General features: G+C 37.0%; 1 protein-coding gene across 9 annotated transcripts in view; it reads right to left on the bottom strand.

Moving 5' to 3' along the window:
- Nucleotides 1-17,492, bottom strand: part of PKN2 (protein kinase N2) — a 194,599-nt gene that overhangs the window by 97,642 nt on the left and 79,465 nt on the right. The gene's annotated exons all lie outside the window — the stretch shown is intronic.

A 17,492-nucleotide genomic window follows, 5' to 3' on the forward strand; every position in this document is an offset into this window, starting at 1 on the left:
AAATGGGGGAATTCCTAGGGCAACATGCATGTCCAAGACAAGAGGAATGTACAGAAAAGACCAGGGAGGCCTGCAGGCTTCGGTCCGGAGCTATTCTCCCAATTCACTGTATGGATAAGCCCTAAAGGAAAGCACTGCACAGAAGGTCAATATTCAAAGACTGGGAAATGTCTTTCTTTTTTCCTCCTCTTCATTTTTTCACTGTGAGCTCAGGACACTCAAGGAAAACTCTGTCATAACACTAACTGGATACAAGCTTAATGAACAGATGCCTCAGAGTCAAAATTCCAGTGATAACACACTAAAATATCAAAATGTCCAGGTTTCAACAAAAGATTATAGAAAATACAAAGAAACAGGAAGTTATGGCCCAGGCAAAGAACAAGATTAAAGCATTAGAAACCATCAATGAGAAGATCAGATCTGGGACATTCCAAACAAAGACTTTTAAAAATGGTCCTGAATATGTTCAAAGAGTTTAAAGGAAAACATGGACAAAGTAGTAAAGGAAATCAAGAAAATGGTAGAAGAACACAAGGAAACTATCAGTGAGAGATGGAAATTATGTAAAGGAACCAAACAGCGCTGAAGACCAGAGAAACAGTGCTGAAGACCAGAACAGCAGCAGATTGGAGTTGGAAGATGAAGGAATTAGTGAACTTGAAGATAAGACATTCATCCAGTCTTAGGAGCAGAAAGAATGAAGAAAAGTGAAATGAGCCTGAGGAACCCATGGGACACCACTGTACACATTGTGGGAGTCCCAGAAGGAGAAGAGTGAAAGGGAAAGAGAGAATATTCAAAGAAACAATGGCTGAAAACTTTCCAAATTTAATGAAAGAAATGAATATACACAAAGACACCCAATGAACTCCAAACAGGATAAACCCAAACAGACCCAAACTGTGACATATTATAATCAAAATGTTGAATGCCAAAGATTGAGAAGCAATATGTCACACATAAGGGAGCCTCGATAAGATAAAGTGCTGATTTCTCATTGGAAACCATGGAGGCAAGAAGGCAGTAGGAAGACAAAACTCGTAAGTGCTGAAAGCAAAAAAATGCCAACCAAGAATTATGTATCCAGCAAAATTGTCTTTCAAAATTGAGAGAGGAATTAAGACATTTCCAGATAAACAAAAGCTCAGGCACTTTGTTACCATGAGAGTGACCCCACAAGAAATGCTAAAGGGAGTTCTGCAGGTTGAAAGGAAAGAATACTAGACAACTGACTGAAGAAACATGATGAAATACAGATCTCTGGTAAAGATAATGAGATGGGTAAATCTAAATACCAGTATTACTGTAATTACGATTTGTAACTCCAGTTTTTATTTCCTACAGGATCTAAAAGGCAAATGTATAAAATGTAATGATAAATCAATGGTTTGGGACTCATATATAGTTTGTGACAAGAACTAATAAAGGTGGAAGGATGGAGGAGCATAGGAACACAGTGTACATACGCGACTAAAGTTAAATTGGTATCAAAGAAAACAAGATCATTATAGATTACAGATAGTAAATTTAAGGTGGCTACAAAGAAAATATCCAAGAATAAGCAAATTCATAGAGAGGGAAAGTAGAATACAGGTTATCAGGGGTGGGGGGGGGGCACAAGCAAGAGGAGATAATGTAAAATGAGTATAGGGTTTCTGTTTGGGGTAATGGGAAAGCAAGACATGATATTAGACGTGATCTAAAACAGGAGAAAAGGACATTATTGGGTCATTAAAAAATTGGAAAATAGCATGTAAGCCTTTATATCAACATGAAATTTCTTGAACTTGGTAACTACATTTAAGGTGACTACGTACGTGAATATCCTTGTTCATACGAAACGTACATGGAAGAACCATGTGTTCAAGGAGTATGATATGTGACTACTTTCAAATGTTCAGAAAATAGACAGATAGAAAAGTGATGCATAGACTGATACAGCAAAGTTGGCAAAATGTTAAGATTTGTGGATTTGGGTTTCTGGGAGGATGAGGGTTTGTAGGAGTTCTTTAATGGGATTTTTATTATTTTTTACAAATATCCTGTAAGTTTGAAATTATTCAAAAATAAAAAGTTAAAGGAGGATCTAAGATGGCGACATAGAGAGAAGTGGAAGCTAATTAGTCCCCCTGGAACAACTAGTAAATAATCCGGAATAACTGTGGGAGACAAACATGACCGTCCACTCCATCATACACCAACCTGAATTGGGAGGAATACACAAGATCACATCATGAAATCTGGAAGTAAAAACTGCGGATCCAAGCTGGGAGACTCCTCCTCCCACAGCCCAAGCTGCAAAGCTTCATGGTGCTAGAGAGAAGCTCTCTCCTAGCAAGTGAATATAGCTCAGCTGAGCTCAAACTGGAGTTTTAATTAGCGAGTGTGGACTGCACATTACAAGCTACGAATCCCCAAAAAGCAGACAGAGGCTTTGGGTGACGACTGACCTTGGAGAGTTGGAGGGTTGCCGTGGACTAGCCCTGAAGGGAACTTTCTGTCCTTGTCTCAGTGCAGAAAGCCTCAGCCATTTTCAGTTCCCAGCACTCTGACCCAGACAAGGGTGGAGATAGCACAGGCAGAGAGAGACCATTGAAATGCTAATGACCCCTCCCCAGGGGGTCTATCTTCTCCAAGGGGAAAGGGGCAGGGCCCAGCTCTACTACCCGCCTTCCATTAAGAACCAGACCCCAAAGCCTCGGGGAAAATAGCCACAGGCCACACCTCCTTATACCAGTCTGGAGTTACAGGCTGACAGGCACCACCTGTGGGGCAGAAAAGCACAGTGAACTGAGGCATCACAGGGTGTACCGATTTTCTAAGACGCACCTTCAGGGAAACCAGATACTGAATATTTCTTCCTTCTGGGACCTTAGTCCATTCTGGTCTGGGGAGGCCTGATTGGGGTAACCAAGAAAACCATGCCTAGACAATAGAAAACTACAACCTACACTAAGAAAAATGAAGTTATGGCGCCCAAAGGAACAAACTTACACTTCAACTGAGATACAAGAATTGAAACAACTAATAATAAGTCAATTCAAAAAGTTCAGGGAAGATATGGCAAAAGAGATGAACCGTATAATGGAAACACTGGGCGTACATAAGGTAGAAATTGAAAGTTCAAAAAACCAACTGGCAGAATCTATGGAAATGAAAGGCACAACACAAGAGACGAAAGACACAATGGAAACATACAACACAGCAGATCTCAAGAGGCAGAAGAAAACACTCAGGAACTGGAGAACAAGGCACCTGAAAGCCTACCCACAAAAGAACAGATAAAGAAAAGAATGGAAAAATACGAGCAACATTTCCAGGAACTTAAGGACAAACAAAAAGCAAGAATTTACATATCATTGGTGTCCCAGAAGGAGAAGAGAAAGGAAAAGGGGCAGAAGCAGTAATAGAGGAAATAATCAATGAAAATTTCCCATCTCTTACGAAAGACATAAAATTATGGATCCAAGAAGTGCAGCATACCCCAAACAGAATAGATCTGAATAGGCCTATGCCAAGACACTTAATAATCAGATTATCAAATGTCAAAGATAAAGAGAGAATCCTGAAAGCAGCAAGAAAAAACTATCCATCACATACAAAGGAAGCTTGGTAAGACTATGTGTGGATTTCTCAGTAGAAACCATGGAGGCAAGAAGGAAGTGGGGTGATATATTTAAGATACTGAAAGAGAAAAACTACCAACCAAGAATCCTATATCCGGCAAAACTATCCTTCAAATACGAGGAAGAGCTAAAATATTCTCTGACAGACAATGACAGAGTTTGTAAACAAGATACCTGCTCTACAGGAAACACTAAAGGAAGCACTGCAGACAGAAAGGAAAAGACAGGAGGGAGAGGTTTGGAAAACAATTTTGGGAGATAGTAGCACAGCCATGTAAGTACACTGAACAAAGATGACTGTAAATATAGTTGAAAAAGGAAGGCTGGGACCACGTGGGACACTAGAACAAAAGACAAGCAATAAAGACTAGGACTGTGTAACTCAGGGAAACCTAGGGTGCTCAACGATTATAATAAAAGGTACAAATATGTTTTTACATGAGGTAGAACAAATGAATGTCAACATTGCAAGGTGTTAAAAATAGGATGGGATTGGGGAGAAAATACAATCAACGCAAACTAGAGACTGTAATTTAAGAAACACTGTATTATGCTTTCTTTAATATAACAAAGGCAATATACCAAAGCTAAATGCATATGGGGTGGTGGGGAATAGGGGAAGGGTATGGGACTCCTGGAATTGTGATACTGTCTGACTCTTTATTCTACTTTAGGTTAACGCTGTCTTTCCTTTTGTCGCTTTCTAGCTATCAAGTTTTGTTTTTTGTTTTTGTTTTTGTTTTTTCCTCTTTCTCTTTTCTTTTTCTTTTGTCTCTCTGCCTTCTTTGATTCTTCCTCCGTCTTCGTGGAAGAAACAGAGATGTCCTTATATAGATAGTGGCGATGGTGCTGAATACATAAATATGTGACTATACAGGGAACCAAGGATTCTTTCCTTAGGACGGAATGTATGGTGTGTGAACAAAACCATCTTAAAAGAAATGGGTTGATGGAGAAACCTTGAGGGCACTATATTGAGTGAAATAAGACAGACACATAAAGGCAAATATTGCAGGGTCTCACTGATATGAACTAATTATAATATGTAAACTTATAGACATGACATATAAGTTACCAGGATACAGAATGAGGCTAAAGAATGGGGAGCGGCTGCTTATTATGAGCAGAATGTTCAACTAGGGTGAACTTAAACATTTGGAAATGGACAGGGATGATGGTAGCATGTTGTGAGAATAACTAACAGTGCTGAAAGGTGTGTGAAGGTGGTGGAAAGGGGAAGCTCAGAGTCATGCATGTCACCAGAAGGAAAGCTGGAGGTTAAAAGATGGGAATGTATAAACAGTGAATCTTGTGGTGGACAATGTCTGTGATTGACTATACAAATATTAGAAATCTCTCCCACGAACTAGAACAAATGTATGACACTATAACTAGAAGTTAATAATAGACAGGCATACAGGAAAAAATATATATATAACTATTGCAAACTATATGCTACAGTTAGTAGTATTTTAACATTCTTTCATCAACAGTAAAAAATGTACTATACCAAAACTATGAATCAGTAATGGAGGGAGGTTTGGTTAGGGGTATGGGAGGATTTGAGTTTCCTTTTTTTGTGTGTCTTTCTTTCTTTTCTGGAGTAATGAAAATGTTCTAAAAATTGAAAAAAACATTAATTGTGTTGATGGATACAAAGCTGTATGATGGTACCATGGGCAACTGATTGTACACTTTGGATCTTTGGATAGTTGTATGGTATGTGAACAATCTCAATAAAAAAATATATATATAAAATAAAAAAATTAAAAAAAAAACAGTTAAAAACATAAAAAACAATAAACTGTTCCTGAAACCTTGCCATGTGTTACAGCTGCGTTCACTGTTGATAATTACCCCAAAGCCCAAATTCCTTGTTTAAACAACACATTTGCTTACCTTTCATAGCCATTTAGAATCTGCTCAGATTTTAATGAATGTTCACTTATCATTAATGAAGCTTTATCAGTTATTTTGTGTACTCTAGGATGACTTCTGTCAGCTATCACCAAAAGAAGTAATTTTGCTTAAATATTTTATTATTAGTACAACTTCTGGTTTAAATTTCTCAAAATATTACAAAATAGACATGGATAAGTTTGTGGTTTGTAACATTTTTTTTGTTTAAGGTGAAACAAATAATCTAGGCATTAACAGTCTTAGAACTGCCTGTATCTGTTAAATTACACCTTAATGTTTGATAACTGCACACTGCATCTTCTGTAGAGGAGACTTCATTCTATACATAACTCTGAATCTTGGGCATGCATAGGTCTTTCACAAATTCTCCTTAGGACAGGACTACATATTTTTTCCTTTCCTCCTACTGTTTATAAAAATGTGTATTACCATCCACTACATACCCATTAGAGTGGCTTAAAAATATATATTGATTATTTCAAAAGCAGGAAAGGATGTGGAGCAATTAGAATTCTTATGCATTGCTGATAGGAATGAAAAATGACACAGCCACTCTGGAAAACATCTGGGCAGTTTTGTACAAAGTTAAACATACTCTTACCATATAACTTAGCAATATCACTCTTAAATATTTACCAAAGTGAACTGAAAACTTACATTCACACAAAAACCTGTACATGAATGTTTCTGGCAGCTTTACTAATAATTGACAAAACAATGGAAACAGCCCTAATGTTTTTGGTGAATGGATAAACATCTATACAATGTACTAGCATTCATCAGTAAAAAGGAATGAACTATTAATACTACAACCTGGATAAATCTCAAAGGCATTCTTCAGCTGAGTAAAAGAAATCAGTTTCAAAAGGTTACATACTTGTTATGATTCCATTTACATGACATTCTTGAAAACACACAACTATAGTGATGGAAAACAGATCAGTGGTTGCCAGGGGATATGGGTTGGGGGGAGTGTATGACTACAAAAGATATTTTTGGGACAATGGAACTTTTCCTTCTCCTGACTGTGGTGGTGGTTAGAACAAAACTATACATATGTAAAAATTCATGGAACGGTTTACCAAAAACCCCATCAATTTTACTGTGTATTAACTTAAAAATAAAAAAACAACATATCATCAAAGAATCAAGTATTAAGGATATACAAATCATTTAATCTTAAGATTCTGAAGATGAAAAAACTAGGTCCAGGGATGTTTAAAGTGATTTGCTAATGATATTTAACAATAGACCTTTGCTTAAAAGATTTCAGAGCCTGTGACAAAACATGTTTACCTCAAAGTCAGAAATTTAATCAGAAATAAAGAATGTACAAAAATCACAAAACACTACATTGCAGACTCCACAATTATATTCATATACATAAAACTCAACTATCATTTTCATGCCACATTTTAGGTAGACTAAACAATAAAAAAAGAAATTCTCAATTTTACTTACTCAAGAAAGGCTTCATAAACTATAATAAGACACTAAGTCACTAACTAAACTAAGTGACTAAGAAAGCCTTCCTCAATACAGTTACATTAAGGAGTACAGAATAATCTGCCAAGGATAACTCCAAAACCCCAATAATTTTAGTTCTACTAATATCAATTTCTCTTCTGGATATTCTAGATATTAAAGAAAACATTCAAAAAATCAATAGGTAAAAGCCAATCTCAGTTTGGTGGGGTCTGAGAAGATGGAAATACTGGAAGAGGCACAAGAAAAGGAAATAAGATGAACACAGAGGGGGTTATACTATACAAATTATTAGCTATAACGTAATAAAATAGGAAATGTTCTTATCCTCTTCTTTATGGATGATACACTTAAAGAGTCTGTGATTCAGAAAACTGGTTCTTTTCCAAATATTTTCTTTTGGACTCTATAGTGTCAACTAATGCTTATATTACCAATGCATTTTACAAAAATCCAGTTATCTTTTTTCATAAGGTAGATTCAGCTCAGCTAACAGTATTTTTATAATTTTCAAGTGTGATTACTATAATACCTCAAGAAACAACTCTTAAAGTGTACAGAAGGTGAACAGGGAGCTTAAAGTATCATGAGCATTAATAGAATATCAAAAATTTAATTTCCTACTATTACTGATAACAATCATTGAACATTGGAACAGCTGTATAGCCACACACAAAAGTATGAAATTGAAACCTTATCTCACACCGTATTTAAAAAGAAATTCAAAATGGATCAAAGGTCTAAATGTAAGAGCAAAAACTATAAAACTCTTTTAAGAAAACACAGGGTTAAATATTCAAGACCTTGGCAATAATGCCAAAAGTAAAAACAGATCAAGTGGATTTCATCAAAATTAAAAACTTTTATGCTTCAAAGTTCACCATCAAGAAAGTGAAAAGACAACCACAGAATGGGAGAAAATATATGTAAATCATATATCTGATTAGGGACTTGTAATTAGCATATATATAATTCTTATAACTTAATAATAAAGACAACATCCCAAATAAAAAATGGGCAAAGGATCTGAATAGATACTTATCCAATGAAGATATACCAATGGACAAAAACACATGAAAATATTCTCGACATCATTAATCATCAGGAAAATGCAAATCAAAAGATAACATATCACTCCTTACCCACTAGATTTGCTAGAATCAAAAAGTGAGATGTGTTGGTGAGGATGTGGGGAAATAGGAAACCTCATACACTGCTAGTGGGAATGTAAAATGGTACAGTCATATTGGAAAATAGGCTGTCAGTTCCTCAAATTCAAAACATTGAGCTACCATATGAAACAGAAATTCTGCTCGAACGTATACACACAAGACAAATGAAAACATATGTCCATGCAGAAACCTGTACACAAATGTTCACAGCAGCAATATTCATAACAGCCAAAGGTGGAAACAACCCAAATTCCATTAACGGATCAGTGTATTAAAAAAATGCTGTATATCCATATAAGGGAATACTACTTGTTTAAGAGAGGAATGAAGTACACATATACATTATTACATGGATGAACTTTAAAAACATGCTAAGCGAAAAAGGGGGGCAGGGCAAGATGGTAGCATAGAAAGGCGTGGGATTTAGTTAGTCCTCTAGAGCAACTAGTAAATAGCCAGGAACAACTAGTAAACAGTCTGGAACAACTGTTGGGGGACATCCATGACTGTTCACACATCGTACACCAGCCTGGAATGGGTGAAATGGATGAGATCGCAGCATGAAAACTGTAAGTAAAGCTCCACAAACTGTGGCTGGTGCCCCTCCCCACACTGGCACAACAGGCTGAGCTGCAAAACTTCACTGTGGGAGAAAGCAGCAGCCCTGCTGGGAGCAAGGGAATGTAGGTCAATTAAGCCCCCACTGTGGTTTTAATTAACAAATGCGGACTGCTGAAATCAAGCTACAAGCACAGATAAACCCTTAACAAGCAGGAAAGTACTCTGAGGTCACTCCCAGTGGAGAGGAGATGGGGATGATGGAAAAAAATACAGAGATTTTTGGAGACGGCTGAGCTTAGAACACTGGGAAATGGCTGTATCCCAAGAAAAAGAGTACGGAGGACCGGGTACTATCTCTGGCTGACAGGCGAAACTGGGGGGCCAGGGACTGACTCTGAAAAGGGGCTTTCTCTCTTTTTCTGTTTTTTTTTCCCCCTCTCAATCTAAGCAGCTCATTAGAGAACATCTCAGGCATTTTCAATTCTCAGCACTGACCCAGGCAAGGGTGGAGTTAACAGAGGCAGAGACAAAGGAGGAATTCAAGTGTAGAAGATAACTCCCTAGGGGGTGTGTCTTCAGTGAGAAAAGGGGGTGGGACCCAGCTAAAATGACTGTCCTCCCTTGAGAACTCAGAAACTAGGATCCAGGGGAAAACAAACAAACAAACCAGAAACAAGTTTGGCTTCTGACACCTTGGCCCCCGGCCAGGACGGGGTCCACTGAAAGAATTAAAGGGACCACACCTCTGTACCCCAGTGAGGAGCTGTGGGCTGACAAGTGCCACATGCTGGGCAGAACAGGAAAAACAGAGTCTAGAGGCCTCACAGGAAAGTCTGTCAATCTTCTATAACTCACCCTGAGGGAAACTTGATACTGAAACAGCCTCCTCCTGAGACATGAGCCTGTCTGATGTGGGAAAATCTGACTGGGGTAATCAAGGAAACCAGATGCCTAGACAACAGAAAATGAAAAATTACACTAGAAAAAACAAACATATGGTCCATAAAAGAATAAACTTACACTTCCACTGAGATACAGGAATTGAAACAACAAATTAAAGATCTTCACTGTGTGATGGTATGATTGTGAAAACTTTTTGGCTCCCACTCCCTTTATATAGTGTATGGACAGATGAACAGAAAAAAGGATAAAAAGTAAATGAATAATAGGGAGGGATGTGGGATGTGGGATGTTCTGGGTGTCCTTTTTCACTTTAACTTTAATCCTTATTCTTTTTTGTGTGTGGTAATGAAAATGTTCAAAAATTGATTGTGGAGATGAATGCACAACTATATAATGGTATTGTGAACAACTGTACACTGTGCATGATTGTATGCTATGTGAATATATCTCAATAAAATTGAAAAAAAAAAGGAAATACTGAATAACAGCATACATGCAATTATTATATTACTGTTTCCAAAGCATTTAATTTTTTAAATCTATGGAAACAACAATACAGTGAGATATTTTTATTTCCCATTTTATAGATGATAAAGTTTAAGAATGATAATACAAAGGGGATCACTATAATTTACTACTTTTTTACATATTAATTTATCAGAGTATTTTATTTATTCACATTTTAACATTATACTACAGACTGATAAACAGATATTCATTCACTTACTCGGATAAGAAATAAAGAATAAATCTGCATATATATAAAAAAAAACCATGCTAAGTGAAAGAATGTCAGTTACAAAACAACACATTTTACATGATTCCATTCATATGAGAGTCCAGAATAGGGAAATCTATACAAGCAGAAAGTGATCTGTGGTTCCTAGGATTGGGGTGGGGGGTGGTGGTGGTGGTGGTGGTGGCAGAGGACAAGAGGAGACTAGGGAGTGATAGCTAAAGGGCACAGTTTCTTGCTGAGGTGATAATACTGTTCCAAAATTGACTTTGGTGACGGTTGCTGTCCTAGTTTGCTAATGCTGCGGAATGCAAAACACCAGAGATGGATTGGCTTTTATAAAAAGGGGCTTTATTTGGCTATACAGTTACAGTCTTAAGGCCATAAAGTGTCCAAGTTAACACATCAGTAATCAGGTACCTTCACTGGAGGATGGCAGATGGCATCCGGAAAACCTCTGTTAGCTGGGAAGGCACATGGCTGGCATCTGCTCCAAACTTCTGGTTTCAAAATGGCTTTCTCCCAGGACATTCCTCTCTAGCAAGCTTGCTCCTCTTCAAAACGTCACTCACAGCTGCACTGCTTCAGTCTCTTTGAGTCAGCATGTTTTATATGGCTCCACTGATCAAGGCCCACCCTGAATGGGTGGGGTCACACCTCCATGGGAGTATCCCACCAAAGTCACCACCCACAGCTGGGTGGGGCACATTCCAAGCAAATCTAACCAGCACCAAAATGTCTGTCCCACAAGACCACAAAGATAATGGCATTTGGGGGACACAATACATTCAAACCGGCACAGTTGCATGTATCTATGAACATACTAAAAACCACTGAATTTTATACTTTAAATGAGTGAATTATACGGTATGTGAACTGTATCTCAATAAAGCTGATTGAAATAAATAAATGAATATATTTACAAATATCAGTCCCAAGTGATCAGACGTTGATGACAATTATCATAAGCAACATTTCAGAAAGTTTTACAGTTAAAAGAAGCTTTGAAGTTCATCTGACAAAAATCTTTACATTACAAAAGGCAACTAAAGACTAATGGAGTTAATTATTGCAGAAGTAAATGAAAGCAAGCAGGCCTCCTAACTACTTATCAAGTAACCATTCACACAACACTGACTTAAATCTTGCCCCTCTTTCCTTTAGTCATTCATTCTGCTTATTCTTACAATTTATTTACTCATACTTTAGAAAACTGAAAGCAAAGCACTATGCCCTTGAAACTTACCAGACCCAATCTAAAATAAATTTATTCTGTTTACTCTTAGCGCACAGGGTAAAACATTATGCTCATGGAAAACTGACCTAACATTAATGTCGAACTACCTTCAAAATCCTCTGTTGTTGTTTTTAATGTTGTCAAATTAGCAATGACAGGGAAAAAAAAAAATTAGTACCAAGTTGTGTGAATATGCCATTTGCAAAGAGAATTTTTTGATAAATTCAAATTTTAACCAATTTTTCAGCTTCACGCCAAACAAACCGAAGTATTAAGAAGTCACATATAATATTTGCCCTCCAATTTTCTGAAAGTCAATATTAATTATGATCAATAAAGTAAGTTTCTGGATTTTTTTACCCTATAACTTTTATATAATAACTTCTCCTTAAGTTATTAAATGTTATAAGTGCCACATGATAAATTAAGCTTTGGTATTAATTATGAGAACTAATACAAGTTTTGGTTTGCCATTTTGGAGATATAACATTCACAAGTAAGTACCTATTATGTTCCAGGTACTTTAATGAGCCTTGAATATAAACGAATGAAAATATTCCCTGCCCCTAAGGAGTATAGTTTGGTAAATAAACTACAATTCAACACAATGCAACAATAAATGAACAAAGTAGCACAGGGAAGATAACTGGAGAGAGTCAGGGAAGGTATTGTAGTGGTATGCAAATTGGCTTGATGTAAAATAGAAATTTGACAGTAGGAGATCATTTCTTTATATGAAACTCTTGGAAAGACAATTCTAATCTAAAGTGACAAAGCAGACTAGTGGTTGCCCAACTCCAGCGATGGGGGTTGTAGATTAACTGGGAATGTATACAAGGTAACCACTGAAGTGATATAAATGATCTGGATTATTGATTGTAGTGATGGATACCCAGTTGTACATATTTGTTAAAACTCATCATATTGAACATTTAAAATATGTGCACTTTATCATGTATGTATGCCTCAATAAAGTAAATTTTTTAAAAGGGACTAGAGGAAATCAAATGGGCTACTCAGGGTTGCAAAAACTCTTCTATATTACAATGAATCACAAGGAAGTTATCGGTACTCTGTAAGGATGAAAATATTTTTTCTTAATAAACAGTTTAAAGCTCCAGTGCTGTTTCTTATTTTAGACCTCTCCTAAAGATGTAAGGGGCAAAAAATGCAGAGCTTGGCAGAGTTCCAACAGAACAGGCTATTTCTAGACTTAAACAGTATTGCTAAAAACAGCATTTTCATCATACAAATTTCCATTTATAATGAAATATTTTAAAGGGTGGGTAAGAAAATACTAGATGAGGAGGTGAAGAGTTCTTTATAACTAGCTTTGTGATTCTGGGCAAATTAATTTACATCTTTGGGATCATTTCAGTTCTAAAATAAGAAAGTTGGTTTCTCTACAGTTTCCTTCATTTTTAAGATTAAATTATTCTCACAAGGTGGAAATCCTTACAAAAAGAGTTTCCAAATGAAATGTTAACTCCCAGGTGCTGAAATAATGCATTATAACAAGTTTTTTCAAGTACACTGAATGTCAAAAGTGTTTTCTGCAACTTTTGAGATTGCTAATTTAAGGTTTTTAGTCTTAAAGACATCATCTCTGCAAGGACAAAACTATTAGATCATATGGGACTGTCACTTTATAACACATTTCATGACTCCATGAGAAAGAGATAAAAAAAGAAACAAGCAGTTTACAGGTGGGTCCAATGTCTTTAAAAGGATTGTTACAGTGAACAATCTAAGTAAACTGAAAACCTTCCCAGATGCTATGATACTACAACTTCTAGAAAAAAGTAACTGAATTAGGAAACTAGACAAAGAGGAAAGGGCCTACTTATAAATGGAAAAAATACTTTCTGCACAGACTCTGATATGAAATAAGGCACTAAGAAACAGTAGCAAATGGAGTCCAGTTATGTATTTTGCATGCAAAACGCCTCATCAAAGTTTGGAGGCTTCCTATAAGTATTGCAAGGTTTGGAGACTTCCTTTAATAAGTATTGCAAGGTTGGGTATTGAGCAGAATTTACTACCACAGGTGATTTCAGAATAATGACTACCAAGAGGAAGAACAGTTTTGTTCATTGGAAGACAGGTATAATATTAAGTTGGGGTGGTGCTATCCAACTGGTTGAAATAATCAGTAAACAAGCCATCAAATTGTGGTGCCTTCAAACTAGATTCAATAAAAGCCTTAAACATAGGAATGGTCAGAAGGTCCTGAGTCTTCAAGCTACATGTCTGTAAGAAGTCCTCCAGTGGCTACAGCAATTAATTATTGGGCCACAAGAATTAATAAGAACTTTCAAAAAAATCTGCTATCTGTACGGAAATAGCTATGTTTGAAGGAGACATTGAAGACCTTTAATAGATCTTTTAAGAACAATTCAGGGTGGATCTACAGATCTAGACACTTTGTAGAGGGGAGAAAATTTTCTTAAATGTCACATAATATAAACAAAGCTTCAATAATTAATATATAGAAAAGTTAAATGGTATTACATGTAAACTTCAAAATTACTTCTATGGTAATAAAAGTTATACCTGAGAATCTAAGTGTTCATTACTTTGTAAAATAAATTATGGTTCATGCATGTGATAAATTATATGTAGCTATTAAAAATAATAAGGGAGGGGAGGGGCAAGATGGCAGCATAGAGAGGTGTGGAATTTAGTTAGTTCCCTGGAGCAACTAAAAAACAACCAGAAACAGCAAGTAAATAATCTGGAACAACTGCTGGGGACAACTGTGATTGCCCACATACTGTACACCAATCTGGATTAGGGGGGGAATGGCTGACATCGCAGCATAAAATCTGTAAGTAAAAAATGTGGAACCGTGTGGGAGCCCCCTCCCCCAAAGGCAGGCTGAGCTGGAGGACCTCACTGTAGGAGAAAGCAGCATTCCTGGAGCAAGCAAATACAGCTCAGCCCAGCTCCAAATGGGGTTTTAATTAACAAACGTGGGCTGCTGAATACAACCTACAAACATAAGACAAACCCCTAACAAGCAGCAAAGTACCTTGAGGTCATTCCCAGTGGAGAGGAGGTGGGGCTAATGAAAAAAAAAAAAAAACCCAATTTAAAAAAAGAAGGAAAAATACAGAGGCTTTTAGAGACAAATGACCTTAAAGAGCCAGAAAACACCTGTGCCCCGGGAAAGGGAACCCAGAAGACCAGGTGCTCTCTCTGACTGAAGGGAGAAACTGGGAGACCATGGACTCACTCTGAAAAGGGCTTTCTTTCCCTTTTTATCTCTCTCAAAGCTGAGTGGCTCAGTGGAGACAGCCTCAGCCATTTTCAGTTTGCAGTGCTCTGACCCAGACAGGGATGGAGTTAACAGAGTCAGAAAGATAAAGGAGCAATTCATATGCAGAAGACAACTCCCTAGGGGGTGTATCTTCCCTATGAGGAAGGAGGTGGGGCCCAGCTCTAGTGCCGGCCTTCCCTTCAGAACTCAAACCCCAGGGTCTGGGGGAAAACAGCCAAAACAGAAACAACCTAAGCTGAGAACTAAAGGGGCCACACCTCCTTACACCAGTCAGGAGCAACAGGCTGACAGGCGTCACCTGCTGGGCAGGTTCGGAAAAGCACAGCGGCTAGAGGCCTCACAGGAAAGTCTGTCAATCTTCTCAGATACGCCCTCAGGGAAACATGAAACTGAATACAACCCCATTCTGAGATCTGAACCTGTTCTGGGCTGGGAAAATTTGATTGGGGTAACCAAGGAAAACAGATGCCTAGACAACAGAAAACTACAAACGACACTAGGAAAAACAAAGATATGGCCCAGTCAAAGGAACAAACTTACACACAGTTGAGATATTGTTTCACTTTAATGAAACAATCAATTAAAGATTTTCAAAGAAATATGCTAAATCAATTCAAAAACTAAATCAACGAGTTCAGGGAAGATATGGCGAAAGAGATGAAGGATATAAAGAAAATACTGGGCGAACATAAGGTAGAAATCAAAAATTTGAAAAAACAACTGGCACAATCTATGGAAATGAAAGGCACAACACAAGAGATGAAAAACACAACGGAGACATACAATAGCAGATTTCAGGAGGCAGAAGAAAACATTCAGGAACTGCAGAACAAGAAACCTGAAATCCTACACACAAAAGAACAGATAGGGAAAAGAACAGAAAAATATGAGCAATGTCTCAGGGAACTGAATGACAACATGAAGCACATGAATGTATGTCTCATGGGTGTCCCAGAAGGAGAACAGAAGGGAAAAGGGGCAGAAGCAATAATAGAGGAAATAATCAATGAAAATTTCCCATCTCTTATGAAAGACATAAAATTACAGATCCAAGAAGCGCAGCGTAACCCAAACAGAATAGATCTGAATAGATCTACCCAAGACACTTAATAATCGGATTATCTAACATCAAAGACAAAGAGAGAATCCTGAAAGCAGCAAGAGAAAAGTGATCCATCACACACAAGGGAAGCTTGATAAGACTACACATGGATTTCTCAGTAGAAACCATGGAGGCAAGAAGGAAGTGGTGTGACATATTTAAGACACTGGAAGAGAAAAACCGCCAACCAGGAATCCTATATCCAACAAAGCTTTCCTTCATATAAGAGGGGGAGTTTAAAATATTCTCTGACAAATAGACAATGAGACAGTTTGTGAACAAGATACCTGCTCTACAGGAAATACTAAAGGGAGTGCTACAGACAGATAGGAAAAGACAGGAAAAGACAGGAGTGAGAGGTCTGGGACACAATTTTGGGTGATGGTAGCACAACAATGTGAGTACACTGAACAAAGATGACTGTGAGTATGGTTCAAAGAGGAAGGTTAGGAGCATGTGGGACACCAGAAGGAAACAGGAAACAAAGACTTGGACTGTATAACTCAGTGAAATCTAGAATGCTCAACAACTGTGATAAAATGTAAAAATATGTTTTTAAATGAGAGAGAACAAATGCATGTCAACCTTGCAATGTGTTAAAAATGGGGTGATACTGGGGAAAAATACAATTAATGCAAACTGAAAATAATAATAATAATAATAAGGTACATATGTATGTACCAGCTGATATGAAAAGTACTCCAAGTTAGTAAGTCTAACTTGTCTAACATGACTTTTTATGTGAAAAGTTTTAGAAAGAAAGTATGTATGGACAGATGGATATTGGTGTGAACATAGAAATTTTTTTTCAAAGGATATACAAAAAATATTAGTAATGTTACTTTTAGGGAGAGAACCTGGAGTGGAGAGAGGAGAGGTTGTTTTTTCATTCTTACTTTCTGTACTACTGAACATTTTCCAACAATGAGCATCTGTTAATTGCATTGTTTAAAAATTATGCCCTGAGGTTGGGATTATAGGTTTTGTTTTTTCCTTTATATTTTCTCTACATACAGGAGGAAAAAAAGGAAAGGAATGTTCAGCTTATTTCTCCTCCTACTCCATCTTTTTTCAGCAGTATGTCTAGTTGATTAGTTGTTAATTCAGTTGCTAAGGTACAAAGAAGAAAGACTGTAAGTTTGATTACATTTGCAAAAAAATTAAAATATCCCTTGGTCATAGAACGCATTTTTAACTTTGAAAAGTCATCTAGATAACTTGTGCTATTGATTGCAAGGATGAATCAGGTATGAGCATGTGGTTGATTCCATACAAAATATTACTACAGGAAAATAAGTAATGTTCTACTGACGGTAAGACAGTAAATAGCAGAGTTACTCATCTCTAAGTAAACATTTCAGTTTTCATATCCATCCACTGCACTGCTGAACAGAATGTAGACAACACCTTAATCATAAAAGAAAAAAAGTCTCTGTACTTTTAGAAAAACCTGAAGTTATAAATGTC

Source organism: Choloepus didactylus, chromosome 2 (genome assembly GCF_015220235.1).
Source record: "Choloepus didactylus isolate mChoDid1 chromosome 2, mChoDid1.pri, whole genome shotgun sequence".
NCBI classification, from domain to species: Eukaryota; Metazoa; Chordata; class Mammalia; order Pilosa; family Megalonychidae; genus Choloepus; species Choloepus didactylus.